This window comes from Oryctolagus cuniculus, chromosome 6 (genome assembly GCF_964237555.1).
Source record: "Oryctolagus cuniculus chromosome 6, mOryCun1.1, whole genome shotgun sequence".
Lineage (NCBI taxonomy): Eukaryota > Metazoa > Chordata > Mammalia > Lagomorpha > Leporidae > Oryctolagus > Oryctolagus cuniculus.
The window spans coordinates 32,495,320-32,505,849 of NC_091437.1; the positions used below are offsets into that span (position 1 = coordinate 32,495,320).

The window sequence follows — 10,530 nt, forward strand, 5'->3', positions numbered from 1 at the left end:
CCCCCATACCGTCCCTCCCACCCACAACCCTCCCCTTTCCCACTCCCTCTCCCCTTCCATTCACATCAAGACTCATTTTCGATTATCTTAATATACAGAAGATCAGCTTAGTATACATTAAGTAAGGATTTCAACAGTTTGCTCCAACACAGAAACATAAAGTGAAAAATAATAGATGATTTTTTTTAAATGATGATGAAATCAGATCAGACCTATTGTCATGTTTAATCCCAGTGAGAGTCAAGTTGGGAGTTGATAGTTTGTTTTCTTTTCTTTTCTTTTTTTTTTTTTTTTTTTTTTTTTTTACAGAGGATCAGTTTAGTATGCATTAAGTAAAGATTTCAACAGTTTGCACCCCCATAGAAACACAAAGTGAAATATATTATTTGAGTACTCGTTATAGCATTAAATCTCAATGCACAGCACATTAAGGACAGAGATCCTACATGAGGAGTAAGTGCACAGTGACTCCTGTTGTTGACTTTACCAATTGACACTCCTGTCTATGGCATCAGTAATCTCCCTATGCTCCAGTCATGAGTTTCCAAGGCTATGGAAGCCCTCTGAGTTCTCCGACTCTTATCTTGTTTAGACAAGGTCATAGTCAAAGTGGAGGTTCTCTCCTCCCTTCAGAGAAAGGTACCTCCTTCTTTGAAGACCTGTTCTTTCCACTGAGATCTCACTCACAGAGATCTTTTGCCAGAGTGTCTTGGCTTTCCATGCCTGAAATACTCTCATGGGCTTTTCAGCCAGATCCGAATATCTTTAGGGCTGATTCTGAGGCCAGAGTGCTATTTAGGGCATCTGCCATTCTATGAGTCTGCTGAGTATCTCACTTCCCATGTTGGATCACTCTCCCCTTTATTTATTCTATCGGTTAGTGTTAGCAGGTACTAGACTTGCTTATGTGCTCCCTTTGACTCTTAGTCCTTTCATTATGATCAATTGCGAACTGAAATTGATCACTTGGACTAGTGAGATGGCATTGGTACATGCCACCTTGATGGGATTAAATTGGAGTCCCCTGGTATGTTTCTAACTCTACCATTTGGGGCAAGTCAGCTTGAGCATGTCCCAAATTATATATCTCTTCCCTCTCTTATTCCTACTCTTATGTTTAACAGGGATCACATTTCAGTTAAATTTCAACACTTAAGAATAACTGTGCATTAATTACAGAATTAAACCAGTCATATTAAGTAGAACAGGCAAAAAAACTACTAAGAGGGATAAAGACTGAGCAATATAGTAATGAGGTTGGGTGGGGTTTTGAATGTCATAATCAGTAATTTTTGAACCACTACCAATGATTATCAGCGGAATTTTCATGGTTAATAACTCATTATTCATGCTCCAGTTTATATCTACTTCCATTTCTAACTATGGTTCCAAGGAGATCTTCTCTCCTAGAATTATTTTTATACTTCAAGGCATTCATTCGAGAAAATGTCTCTGAAGGGAGGAGAGAACTTCCTCTTTGACTATGACCTTGTCTAAACATGATCAGAGTTGGTGAACTCAAAAGGCTTCCATAGCCTTGGCAACTCATGACAAGAGCCTAGGGTGATTACTGATGCCATAAACAAGAGTGTCAATTTGTAAAGTCAACAACAGGAGTCACTGTGCACTTACTCCTCATGTAGGATCTCTGTCCTTAATGTGCTGTACATTGTGATTTAAAGCTATAACTAGTACTCAAACAGTATTTTACACTTTGCGTTTCTGTGTGGGTGCAAACTGTTGAAATCTTTACTTAATATATGTTAAACTGATCTTATGTATATAAAGAGAATTGAAAATGAATCTTGATGTGAATGGAAGGGGAGAGGGAGCGGGGAAGGGGAGGGTTGTGGGTGGGAGGGAAGTTATGGGGGGGGAAGCCATTGTAATCCATAAGCTGTACTTTGGAAATTTATATTCATTAAATAAAAGTTAAAAAAAAGAAAATGTCTCTAAGATAAATAACACTAGATTTGTTTAATGTTATTTTGGAACCTCTTTTCTGTCTCTTAAATCTCTTCTGTTCATCCATGGGTTTGTGTATCTGGAAGACCAGTTGGCCTTTTCCTGTAATATGGTATGTGATAACTCAGATTTTGGAGTCAACCATCCTTGGTTCCAGTGTTTAAACTTAGGAAAACTATCCTCAATGTCTTCCTTTAGAATGGGCTTAATAAAAATCTTCCCTACAGGGTTCTAAGAATTAAATATAATAAATGAACAGCACTTAACGCAGTGCCTAGAACTCACAGTGCTTATTGTCAGAGGACTCTCAGACTAGAAAAAGACCAATTTGGGGTAACTACCAGGACTCTAAATGACTGTAACCATCATAATTACAGAGTATTTTTCAACTTTCAAATTCCTCATTTTTTTAAAGATTTATTTATTTATTTGACAGAGTTACAGACAGTGAGAGAGAGAGACAGAGAGAAAGGTCTTCCTTCCACTGGTTCACTCCCCAGATGGCCGGTATGGCCGGTGCTGCGCCAATCCGAAGCTGGGAGCCAGGTGCTTCTCCTGGTCTCCCATGTGGGTGCAGGGCCATCCTCCACTGCACTCCCGGGCCACAGCAGATAGCTGGACTGGAAGAGGAGCAACCGGAACTAGAACCCGGCGCCCATATGGGATGCCAGTGCCGCAGGCGGAGGATTAACCAAGTGTGCCACAGTGCCGGCCCCCTCATTTTTAATGTCAGCTAGTAGTATTTCTAGCAGCCTCTTTTCAATTTTCTTAATTTCTCACAATATATCTATCAGACTCATCATTCATTCATGTATTCTATTTTCTGTTAAAACATAATAGGGTATGCAGAATACAGAAAGATTTTGTACATATGAATTAACAAGGTAACTTACTAGAAAAATGGGCAAAATATCTTAAACAGATACTTTGTCAAAAGAATAATACAAATAACCAATAGTTGAAAATAGTTGAAAAGGTGGTCAACTTTGTTAGCCATCAGGGAAATACAACTTAAAGCCATAAGCCAATACTTTACTAAACACAAACCAGAATGATCAAAATTCAATTGACCAAAAACACCATGAAAGCCAAGCCTGCAGTTATGGGCACAATAGAAGAGAGAGTCTGTGTCCAAGACTCTATGCAGTTGAGAAAGGTAAGACAGAATTTGCACGCCATTAAGGCTTGGCTCCATATGGGATTAAAAAGCATACTGTGAGAGCAGCCCCGAAACCACACAGATCTCAGAAGATAAAGAATGGAATCTGTTTAAGGGGATGACACTTCTGCCAATAATTGGCTTTAAACAATATGGAGCAATTTGTAGGAACCCAATCTAAGAGAAAACATGAAAATAACAGTGAGGTGAATAGACATCCCAGAATAAGTCCACTGAACACAAAAGAAAATAACCAAGCAAATCACAAACTGTGGAATGGAGAGAGGGGAGTTTTCATCAACAAGTTATTATCTAACATAAATATATAAATTTTTTCAATGTCAGTTTTTTCTTTTTTAGTGACCTGTGAAAAAATGTAGGACAGTATGATTAACACACAGGAAACAATCAGGGAATTAAAACAGACTTTTGAGTATCAGATGCTGTGTTTAGCAAAAAGGCTTCAAAGTAGCATATTGTAAATATATTCAAAGAAGTAAAAAAGCCAAGTCTTACACAATAGAGAGAATACATTATGACAAGATCTTGTCAATAAAAATATCAACAAAGATAAAAAGACGGTAAAAATTTTTGAATTCAAAGAGTGAAATGTAAAAATTCATGATTTTTCCTGAGAAAATATTTAATTCTTTCTTGTTTATTCAATGAAAAGTTGCTTGGCACAAAGAACAGGTGCCAGCCATTATGGGAGGATAGAACAGAATACTTATCTTTGGGAGTTTTAGGCAGATTTAAATGAAATAGTAATGAGGATTGCATTATGGCTTAGTGGGTTAAGCTGCCTGTGATGCCAGCATCCTATAAGGATGCTGGATGGTGTCCAGGCAGCTCCACTTCCAATCTAGCTCCTTACTTATATGCCTGTGAAAACAGCAGAAAATGACCTAAGTGCTTGGGCTCCTGCCATCCACATAGGAGACCCAGAAAAGACTTCTACTTGTTGGCTTCAGCCTGACTCAGCCCTGTCCACTGTGGCCATGTAGGTACTGAACGAGCAGACTAAGATCTCTCTCTGCCTCCCTGTCCCCTCTCTCCTCCCACAACCCCTCTCTCTATGCTCTTCAAATAAATAAAAAGAGAAATAAAAAAGTAAAGTAAGAACAGGAAGTAAAGTATTGCCAGCAGGGAGAACATGTATTTGGGCACTGGTGCAAAAAAGAAGTCAACACCTTACAGAAATAAAAAAATAGTCACCTAAAGACTCAGTAATTAAGGGGTTCAAAAGAGAACTAGATGCAATCATATTTACAGATTTTATTTTCAAAGACAGAGTTTCAGAGAGACAGAGATCTTCCTTCTGCTGGTTCACTCTCCAGAGGGCTGCAATGGCCAAGGCTGGTCCAAGCTGAAGGCAGGAGCCAGGAGCTTCCTCCAGGTCTCCCATGTGTATGCAGGAGCCCAAGGACTTGGACCATCCTCTGATACTTTTATAGTTACATCAGCAAGTAGCTGGATCAGAAGTGGAGCAGCTGGGACTGAAATTGGAGCCCATATGGGATGCAAATATATTTTAAAATAGATTCTGACCCACATCTGGTTTTATTTCTTCAATACATTTTCCGCACTGTAACTAGAAAAATCTTCAGAAAATAAAAAAAGTCTAATGATATGACAGCTTCACTTAAACCTAGATAGCTGCTCCACCATCATCCTTCTTCTCAAGTCTCCTTTGCTACACACATTCCAGAATGATGGGTCATCCCCCTTAGGTTCTTGGTCTCTGGTTATGCTGTTCTCTCTGCCTGCAGTGTCCCCCACAACCCATTCTCCCTCATGTATGTTTTAGGTTTCAATCTAAGTAACGCCTCTACCAGCAAGCTTCTTTTTTTTTTTTTTTTTTTTTTTGTCTGTATTAGGTATCCCTCATAACAGGTCAATAAGTACTACATAAACTGGAACACATTACCTTCTTACTTGGCTCTTTGCTTCAAAGCACGGCAAACTCTGGGAGCATGTGGCTGCCTCCCATATTCATCTCAGTATTTCAAGTCTAGGGCTTGGCACACCTGAGTACCCAACATACTAGTCTTTTTCAGAAGATACTGAAATAGAGTGAATAAACAGATTTTTCTAAGGAAAAAAACTGAAACGCAAACAAAGGGATGTCATGAGTATGCTATGGTAGGTTGAACAGTGCCTCTGGCCCCTAAGATTCCCATATCCTAGCACCTGTGACTATGTTACATTTCATAGCAGCAGTGAGTTTTCAGATGCGATCATATTCAAGATTTTCATATGGGACGATTACCCTGGGTTATCTAGGCGGGCTCGTGTCATTTCTAGAGTTTTTGCAGGAGAGTGGCAAGAGATCAAAATCAAGGAAGGCTATGCGATGACAAGAGGAAACAAGAACAAAGTGGAAAACAGGCAGAGAAACTAGCAGTTGCTGTGCATCTGGCTTTGAAAGCCAAGCAGCAAGTCAGGAGCCAAGGAAGGCCAGGCAACAGAGCTCCCCTTGCTCCCTCAGCTGCAGTGCAGCCCAACTGGCATGCTGATTTTAGGAGTTCTGACCTCTAGAATTCTGACAATTTTTTAAACCACTAAATGTGTGGTAATTTGTTAAGTAGCAATAGGAAATCAATGCAGCACACTTCAGCTTTTCTCATATAAAAGATATTTCAGAGAAAGAGCATGGATGGATGTGATTCTTATTTGCACTCCAGTTTCCTCAGAACCGAGTCCATTTAAATACATTCCACTCCATGAATCACTGGAAGAGGTGTCACTTAAAATAACAAAAGACAGAACTTGTGTCAGGGCAAGTCTTTCTGAAGCTAGACATGAAATTGGAATAATTATGTAACATTTAATATACAAACTTATGGATCCTATAATTCTTACCATTTGTGGTGTCAGTATTATGGGATACATACTATTTATCTATTTAATTCACATCTCTACAACTACATCAAAGGAAGTAGACAGTGATAAAAAATAACACTGAGAGATAATAGATCTGAATTTTTTCACTCTGGGTGAATGAACAGTCGTGGAAGAGAAATTTGAATTAGGTTTCTTCTCAGGAAATGAAGAGGAAGGCTGATACAGTAGCATCATCAGAATTTCTTATAAATTGTACTTGAAGTCAGGTTATTTCTTGCTTCAAAATTCATCAGTGAGTTCAACTGGCACCGGGGTTATACCAAATAGGAAAGAAATGGGAAAATAAATCAGTCACTGACATATTTCCCAAACTCAGTAATATTTTTAATTGATTATATGGTTGTAGCAATATTTCAGCATTTGCAAAGGAAAAAAAAAGCTTAAAAGCTTGCCTCCATTTATCTCGCATTATGCACCCAAACATCAGTATCTGGAGTTTCTCAGCCACAAACAATTCCTTCTTTCGGAATGATAATGCATTTTTAATGTTAACATGTAGCATGCTTATTTTAGTAAAGCATATTAGATCACCTCTGGAATTTTCTAATACTGCTACATTCTTCTTGTCATCAGCTATTCACTGAATATATTAAATCTTGTTTTAAATTTCATTCTAAAACTCCTAATAATGTGTTTTGTTAAAAACTAAAATGTGTTGTATTACACCTGAAATTCAGTATTGTTCCCTATAATAATTTTACTTAATTTTAGCTCTTTATTTTTTATATTTTATCATAAATTTTATTGGGCTTAGTTCCAAACCCGTATGTGCTTTTAAGAACTGGTGGTTTGATATTTTCCAGTAACAACTGAATTTTATTTGAAGAAGAAATTTATTAGAATAAAAATTGCAAGAGACTAACTCATTGTATGAGATGATTAATTGAATTCCAGATTTATATGCATTTCTGATGAATGATTTCTCATCGTAACATGACTTCAATGGTGTATGAGGGCACCATTATTCATTTTAATAGGTTTGCACAAAGTGTATATCACCATTGTTATAGATCAGCTGTGAAGATGTGGATTTCATTCCACCTTCATCCATTTTTAAGTCAAACAAACTTGACTCTATGAATTGAATAAAGAGAAAAATTATCTCAAGACAATTAAGCTCTGAGACTGGTTTCATCTACCATCTAAAAAAACATTTTGATCCATAATTTTCACAAATCGTTCTCTGATAGTAGTCGTTTTCTATGTGTTTGGCCCAAGCTAATGAACATTGCTAATTAGTATTAAAAGCTACAGAGACATGCCTGTCTTCTGCAACCCTAGAATAAAAGATAGTTTCTTTTGATATCTTAAAATGATCACAGTAGGACTGTTATTTATGAGAGCAAGCTAGCATAAAGTTTCTAAAAGTATTAACTGACTTCAGAATATTTCAAATTTAGGATTTGTAGGTATTCAGTAAAAACAAACAAACAAAATAAAATGCATATGTAGCTTGTTTGGACAAAGTAAATGAGAACAAGAAAATGTTTAGCCAACTATGAGAGAATATAAAGAGACCTTTCATCAATTCCACATGATAATAAAAATATTAAACTAGGGCAGATAATTTAACAAATATGGCTCTTTTTTGAGTGTTATCCTTGCAAAAGTAACACTGAATGACTCAGCTACTAGGTACTATTATACTGTCAGTACAAGATAATGTTAAACAACATGTTCTTCTGATTCCCCCATTCCCAACCAATATTTTGATCATTCAGCTTCTTATGAGTTGGTCAAGCTGACTCAAGGATTTTGGTCAACTTATCAACTGTGGAAGTGGGATCTTTCAGATAATTTAATCATCTGAATGATTCTTCAACCATTTTTAGATCTAAGACAGTACAGAGTCAGAATCCATTTAATGAGAAGGAGGCCAGTACTACTGAAGGATTTAGTATCCCAAATCTTTCCTGCATTCTTCTACAAAGAGATCTACAGTCATTTTCCAAAGGTAAAAGAAATACCCAAATCTTTGAGAGGTTATTAGATGGGGGCTCAGAGACTACACTAATCTTTGGGGAATTCAAACTCCACCATAGTTCACTGAGAGGACTATGGATTCTTTCAAGTAAGGGATTCCAATTCAATCCCATCAAGGTGGCATGTACCAATGCCATCTCACTGATCCCAGTGATCAATTTCTGTTCACAATTGATCATAATGATAGGACTAAGAATCAAAGGGATCACATAAACAAGACTAGTGTCTGCAAATACTAGCTGATAGAATAAAAAAGGGAGAGAATGATCCAACATGGGAAGTGAGATACACAGCAGACCCATAGAATGGCAGATGTCCTAAACAGCACTCTGGCCTCAGAATCAGCCCTTAAGGCATTCGGATCCAGCTGAAAAGCCCATGAGAGTATTTCAGGCATGGAAAGCCAAGACACTCTGGGGGAAAAAAAAAAAAAAAAAAAAACCTACATGAAAGATCTCTGCGAGTGAGATCCCAGTGGAAAGAACGGGTCATCAAAGGAGGTACCTTTCTCTGAAGGGAGGAGAGAACTTCCACTTTGACTATGACCTTGTCTAAATAAGATAAGAGTCGGTGAACTCAAAAGGCTTCCATAGCCTTGGCAGCTCATGACAAGAGCCTAGGCTGATTACTGATGCCATAAACAAGAGTGTCAATTTGTTAAGTCAACAACAGGAGTCCCTGTGCACTTACTCCTCATGTAGGATCTCTGTCCTTAATGTGCTGTACATTGTGATTTAATGCTATAACTAGTACTCAAACAGTATTTTTTACTTTATGTTCCTGTGTGGGAGCAAACTGTTGAAATCTTTACTTAATGTATGCTAAACTGATCTTCTGTATATAAAGAGAATCAAAAACGAATCTTGATGTGAATGGAAGGGGAGAGGGAGTGGGAAAGGGGAGGGTTGCAGGTGGGAGGGAGGTTATGGGGGGGGAGCCATTGTAATCCATTAGCTGTACTTTGGAAATTTATATTCATTAAATAAAAGTTTAAAGAAAAGAAAAAAAAAGAAATGCTCATAGTATAAAAAAAAAGAAATTGAACTAATAAATTGTACAATATGCACTAAAAAAATAAAGTAAGTAATAAAGATTTCTCTTAGTTATGTATCACAGAGGACCAGTTATATTTAAGAATCTACCCAGTTCTCATTTCTCAGATCCTGAATGTGCAGTAGATTATAATACTTAGTCGTTGGATGAATTCCTATTTTTCCTTCCCAATATGAGATGAGAACCATTCTGGTAGGAAGGACCAAATGGAAGCCAGTACAACAGTCTCCACCAGAAAGATCCATGTATCCTCACAAAATAGCAACCCAAAGACAACATTCTATTCCTGGAGAAATGGCAGAGACTACCATCACAACAAAGACTTGAAATTACAAAAGTGATAATTACAACATCTTCATTTAACTCACCTCTTTGGCCCACGAATGATACACGTCTTAGAATATTAAATTCTCACATATCTGATCATACAATAACCTCAATTTTAGAACCTGTTCCAAACACTTATGATTAGAATAAATCAGCAAGTACCCTAGCAACTGCAGCTATTGATGTCACAAATACTTTTCTAAAAACTCTACACCAACAACAAAGTATCTCAGATACAGTTATCTCCCCGACAGGGGAAATAGTGTATTTCATTGACTTACCTCAAACTTATCAACTTTCTGGCTTTTTGTCAAAATCTGGCATGCAGGAATCTTTAGCATCTTGCTACTGCACAGGTCATTAATTGGTCTATACATGGTTGACATAACACTAATACGACCTACTGGTAAACAATGTGCTAAAATTCATGTGTGCCAGATGGGATGAGGTCAAAAATCAAAAATATGCCAGGGCCTGTGATCACACCTAAGTTTTTAGGGGCCCACTGACCTAGAACTTGATTATGTGTTGCCTCCATCCTGAAAGACAAGTTGCTGCCCTTTTTACCTCCTTTATTAGGAGGGACACGTCTTAGAGAGCTTCTTTGGATTCAGAATATATAGACACCACATTTAGAATTGCTTCCTCAGCCAATTTGTGAAGTGGCCTCTAAGACTAACTGTTCTCAATGAAGTTCAAAGCAAGAAACATAGTCTACAAGTGTTCCAGGCTTGGTTTTAAGCTGTTTTTCTTTTTGGTGCTATCACGTGACTTAAGACACACAAGGGTCTATAACCGATCAGGATGCTGTATACAACTTCTACTGAACTCCGCTGGGAGACTCACCAAGTAGGTCCCGAGAAGTAGGGGGGGAGAAATCTCACAAACTATTCTATGAAGAAGTATCTTCTCTGCACTGATTAGAACTGTATGTTTTTGGTACAATGCTTATATCTGACTGTACAACACAGGCTTACAGTCATTTAAATGGGTTTACTGATCAAGATTTGAATACACAGAGAAGTTCTTTCTCATTCGATAGAAGTATTGTATATGCAAACAGGCTCAAGTAAGTTACATGAACTACTGACTTTTACTTTCATGGTACTTGTTACCTTGCATTGCCACTTTTTTATCAA

At 37.6% G+C, this 10,530-nt stretch overlaps 1 long non-coding RNA gene across 1 annotated transcript; it reads right to left on the bottom strand.

Annotated features, from left to right (window-relative positions):
* Window positions 1-3,741: 3,741 nt before the first annotated feature.
* LOC127490517 (uncharacterized) lies at window positions 3,742-9,547 on the bottom strand. Its single transcript, XR_007918501.2, has 3 exons — window positions 9,433-9,547; window positions 5,052-6,270; window positions 3,742-4,006 (listed from the first exon to the last, which is right to left on the bottom strand). It is a non-coding gene; the product is annotated as an uncharacterized lncRNA (long non-coding RNA).
* Between the last annotated feature and the right edge of the window lie 983 nt (window positions 9,548-10,530).